A 6,000-nucleotide genomic window follows, 5' to 3' on the forward strand; every position below is an offset into this window, starting at 1 on the left:
TGTGCTTCTGTGAGGCAAAGTAAAATGCTTTAATACAAATACAATACATGCAGGTTATTTCTGTGTAACTAAATTTAACACAACAGGGCATGTTGGCAAACACAGAGCACCAGCTGTCAGCACTCAGAGCTGACATGGTTGTTCTCTGTTCAGATAATTATCTAGGTTGGTTCATTGCTATATTGCAGTCTAATTATAGTAGAAGTTAGATGAGCACTCCTTTCACTTGACTGTATGGATCAAATCTTACTTTCAGGTTACAGAGATGAGCATTGGCACTACTCTTTTCATTTCCCTTCATCATTTTAATGGCAATAGGATTTTTGTTTTTGATTTGTTTTTATTTTATTCCTAAAGCTCAGTTTCAGGTGATGAATATTCCGGGAAGAGAGAGATTTTGGAGCGTGGGATCTGTGAAGCTTTGCATACAGCCTTCATCAAAGGAAGAGCCTCAAAACAATTGTGTAAGAGTTTGTTCACAACTGTCATCCTACATAGCAGGCTGAAGGTCAGAGTGTGATCCTATCCCTGATAAGGATCGGAAAGCTTTGACTCAGTAAACTCAAAAATATTTTTGTTTTATCAATATGCATCCCATCCCACACAGTCCGTTCTTCTGTTCCTACTGAGAAGTAATGGAAATTTCGTGAGAGACTCTACTAATGAAAACAGGTAATAGCAAATACTGCTTCTGAATAAAATGGAAGTTCTTACAAAAGCCAATTGTATCCACATGCTTTGTATGGAGAGCACCAATTAACACCAGATTATATCTTGAATTCCACTGTAGATGAAATTCATATTATAACACAGTCCTAATTCTGCATTGAACCATTTTACTCTACTAAAATAAATGGGAATATGCTGTGCCACCAAAATAGAGAACAGTACTTACAGGACATTTTCTAAAAGAATTACAAAAAATCTGAATGTTCAACTGGGAGGCTTGCATCTGTTTTTACACATGCAAAGAAATGCTATGGAGATATTGTGAAAACTTGTGTTTGTCCTTAATAACCTAAGGAAAGGCTTTACTCTGTACACTAATGCTGAACTTCTCTCTAGTGTGGCACTGCACCACACATCAAGTTTTACCTCTTTGATTCATAATATAAAAGTCCATTTATAGCACAGAATAATGTGCATACTTTATTGACAATTAAGATTACTCATCTGCTCACACAGACTAAGATTTCTACTGTACTTTTAATTTATTATTGCTTACTTTAATACACCCAGTTTCATCACAGTAGCACCAAGAATCAGATCATTGTAGCCAGAGCTGTACTGAACTAATTTAATCTTCTTGGGGGAAAGCAAAAAACTAAAAGTGTGAGAGAACATTTTAGATTCAAAGATATGTGGGCTTTTAATTTTTTTATTTTTTTTTTCCTCCCAGCATTACTTATCACTTCCCATTTTAATTAAAAACTGCCAAGAATGATGAGTCTGACATACTGGTTTGACTAACCACCACTCTGACTCCAAAAAAATGTTAACTCTCCATCCAGAATTGTACAACATTGAGATATATGTTACAAGACTACAAATTGATTTGATGTACCATTAACAGGAAAAATGAACAGATGAACGAATGTAAAGTAGCTTTTAAATCTCAGCTCAGGACTAAAGTTTGCTAAAACTCTATAGAATAGCCATATTTTATTTCCCAATTTGGTATGTTTTGAAAACACCATAGACATTTTCCAATGTCTATTTCTGTGCAGAAGACCAGATACAGGAGATACTGAAGACCAGGACAGAGGTGTTCTGACAAAGCTGCTTCAGGAATATCAGAATATTACTTCACAAACTACTCCAAGCCAAGATCAAAATGCTATGTTGAAATAGAAGAGAGCTACAGATAAGAATTACTACTACTTGTGATATACAGGAGAGGTGAAGGAGTGTGAGTCCTGACACTGCAAATACATGAAGGGTTAGGACTGCAGTGAATCACAGTAACAGCTGAAGGATTCTCTCTCACAATCTTCGGCTACAAAGAGATTTCCAGGACTGAACTGTCACAATTGAAATATACGTTTTTAGAAGTAGATGCCATTTCACATTAAAACTTTGCTGGTTGCTCAATTAGCTCCTAATCTTAAGGAAAAAAACTTAAGGAAACAGATGGCATAGACTTATTTTCTTGGTAAGAGTTATTTTGCACCATATAGTAGAGATTTATTTATAATGGTTGCAAGTATTAAAGGCATTTTTGGCTCTACAGTGCAGCAATGCAGCTGACCAATGAAGGATTTCAAAACTAGTGATGTATCTACTTTTGTCAACGGAAAGAAAAAAAAAAGGAAAAAATAAAAAATAAAGACATTGTTAAATTCAGCTAACTGCATGGAACATTATTTTATTTTCTAAGTGTATTCTAAACTCAAGTTAGTATCAACATCAATTTTGTAGTCACTTGGCAAGCTTCCTTATGAACCACTTAGTCACCAAGTAGTTAAATCAGTAGAGAAGCAAGCAGTCCCAAAGGTCATTTTCTAAAGTGATTGGTTTAGGATGTGAATACCCACTGGCCCATGAGTTGCTCTGTTCATTGTCATGAAAAACATCTTAACCACCTAGTGTTTGAGGGAGGTCCCAGACAAGGAGCTCAGAATAGGAAAATCCTGTTATACTGAAATTTGACTCAATTTGTAGACCCTTCACACTCTATTGACAGCATAAATAAACACAGCCTTCAGTATGCAAGAGTAACCAGAGTAAAAACAACCACTGCAAGGAAGCATCTTGTAAACTAGGATGGGTCTCTATGTAGGTCTCCAGCAGTACTGATTTTTTTTTTTTTGTGAAGCCTTAGTACCTGCTTTACACATAGGCATTTCTGTTCTAGAAAGACCTAGCAAGAGAAAGGAAGAAAGTGAAGGACTGAGGTGCATCTGCAATCAGTCTCAAAGGTATAGAAATAGTATTTCAGGGAGTTTCCAGCCAATAACAAAATCCAATGTTAGAAGAAAAGCTGAATACAACAAAAAGATAAGGTGCAAGATGCAGAAATAATACTTTCAAAAAGAATCATAGAATCATAGATTCTTCTATAAGTAAATACATAAGAAAGCCTTAAATACTTTCAGAAGCCAAAAATAAAGCATCATATACAACTTTGCAGCTCATGTCAGGAAATAAGATAAGTGCACGTAAGCAATTTTCAGTAGAATGAACTGTGTTGCATTTTTCCTATAAGATTTGCAACACTAGTTGCTTGCTGTACATCAACTTGTTGCTATATTGGCAGTGAGGCTTTTCCTGTTAAGCCTAGTAAGCATTCATTACTTATGGTAATGAGTGACTTAGTTCTTCTGCTGTTGTTCATTTCAAATGTATAGGAACTGATATGCTTCTTTCCGTGAAGAAACTGTAATTTTCAGCCCAGCTTGAAATATTTTCACTTGTTCATCAGAAAAGGATTAAATGAATTATTTATTCCCCCCCCCCCCCTTGGAAGTTCTCTACAAAGAGAAATGTATTGACTGGTAAAAGGCATTTTAGGAATTTGTCAGGCATCTGTCACTCCTACTAATAGTTATCACTAGTGGTGTATACGTGTTGGAAGGTTCCATGGAGCCCTGTTCCCAGAAACAGAAGTAAATTCACTTTCAGACGTTTTGTAAAAATTTACCCACCTTTTTGGCAAATACATCTTAGGAGGGATTTTCTAGCTTCATCTCCCAAAAGGCAGGTAGAAACAGCATACTCTTTCTTACATACACTGTAAGAGGTGAACACTATTTCCTTACTGGGATACGGAAACTAATTATTCCATATGGTTCATAAAGAGTTAACCAAGACCACAGAAATCAAAGGACCTTGGAAAGAAGAAAAGGAGCTTGAAAATAACAACAGTGTTTGTTGCATGAATTTCAACAATTAAATTCAAGACAATTTGGCATTCTAAAGTAAATTTGTCCTTCTAAACTAAATCTGCTTGAGGTTAGAACACAGTTGTAAGCAGAAGGGAGTTATGGGAATCTGGAGGGGGTCAGTTCAATGCTATAAACAGAGAACCTGATTCTGCAGAATTGTCAATCTGGCCTTTTCACAGAACATTAAATTAATTAAATAATAAGACAAAAGCATTTCTGTGCTTGAATTACTCCATTTTTTCCTGAAAGCAATAGAATATAATTATGCTCACATATGTAAGAGGCTCCTATAAAAACTAAAATCTATTAATCAGGTCACATTTTGATAGAACCTTTAATGCTGTGCATCCAGGGGTGCTTTACCGAAAGGCAAATTAGAAACTCAATTAATTTTGAATTATTCTAATAAATGACTTCTAAACCTGGATTTGAGGGGGCTATACACTTGTGGACATTGAAAATTAACATGGGTATGGGAAGCCCAAAGCTAGGAAGAACCACAGCTGGAAACATCACAAATAGATGAGACTAGAGAACTCTTTAATCTGAATCAAGAAAACAAACTGAAAGCTACTGAATTTTGAAGATCTTACATAGAAATCCAGTCATACAGGTCAAAGAGGAAGAAGTAAGTTTAACAGACCAACCATGCAAACTTCCCAGTGGTTATCAGTATGCTAAATACTTTCTTGTTGCCAAAGTATGCAGTAAGATCGGTAAGAATTGGGGTTAATGGATCTGAAAAAGAAAAACTTTCTATTAGAACTGAATCTAAGTAGTTCACTTCATGTATGCTGTGATCTGGAAACAGGCTGAGCAGAAGTCAGGCCCAGTAGCAGGACCATCAAAAACAAATAAACCAAAACCAACCAATTAAAAAAAAAAAAAAAACAAAAACTACCACACACTACATTTTTCATTCCAGGTACTTAGCAACTCTGTTATATTAGCATACTCAAAATGTGAAGTTTCTGCAGCACCACATCACTATGCAGGGCCACTGCAGAGCTTTTAATGGTGCCTACAGAATCTACAGTACCTTTTTTTTTTTTTTATATATAAAAAAATCTTATTTTATTGCTTTTGCTGTGGATTTAAAGAATCATTCTTAGGCTTTCTATTGCCTAGGTGCTATGGCTTACTAGGGGCTTTGTCCAATATAATATGATAGGAAAAGAAAGTTCGTAAACTGCAGTCTCCCTAATTCCGTCAGCTTCTCAGAGAACTGTACAGTCAAAGCAATAAAATAGCATGCAATACTATTTTTTGTATGAGATCATTTTACTATGGATGGTACTTCAGTATCATCAGCTTTCTGTCTTTTGGTTATTTTGCCTCTTCTTGCAGCAGACAGGTTCGCTCCTGTCTGTCCTGCTTCTCACCCTCCAGACTCCTCACCCTTTACAAGATAGTGAGTATTTACAAATGGCTCTGACAACTTACCATTGCTCTCTACCTTGTTTTAGGAGCCAGTGAAAGCCTCCCCAGGCACATGGCCAGACTTTCAGAAAACAATGGCTCAGGAGATGTAATGCTGTCTTTGATGAGAAAACATGTAGACTGATGAACCAAGAAAGGTGAGTGAAAACTGGAACAACTCAATATTTAGCTGGACATCTAGGCATAGAGCCCTCAGTGAATACTTATATAGAAGGTTTTCAACTGGAAAAGTCCTACAAGAGTTAACATGAAAAAAAAAATCAGTCTGACATCTTTGTAGACTCCAGTGAAAAAGCATATATTGCCCACAAATTGTTCCATTGCTTCTGGAGAATATTTTAGAGAAAATTCATTTTTAATGTATTTATTTATTTTCTGGCCAAATGGTATATACTTCTGTGCTCAACAGAAAGATTTACAGTAATTACCAAAGTAATTGTTTTATTGTAGCAATACAGAAAGACTACTACCTCTGGGTTGTCTGTAGAATATGTTTACCCTTTCTAATTGTATTCATCTGATATATTTTGTTTTGCTTATTGGGTACCTTAGCAAATGTACTTAAATTACACTTTCTTCATTCATTCTTTGGATTTTTGTCACCAGAATTGCTCTTGCAACACAAAGTGGGAAAATCAAGTGGCTTACGATCAGAAATCAAAAATGAGTAGCAGTC

Source organism: Anas acuta, chromosome 5 (genome assembly GCF_963932015.1).
Source record: "Anas acuta chromosome 5, bAnaAcu1.1, whole genome shotgun sequence".
Classification (NCBI taxonomy): Eukaryota; Metazoa; Chordata; class Aves; order Anseriformes; family Anatidae; genus Anas; species Anas acuta.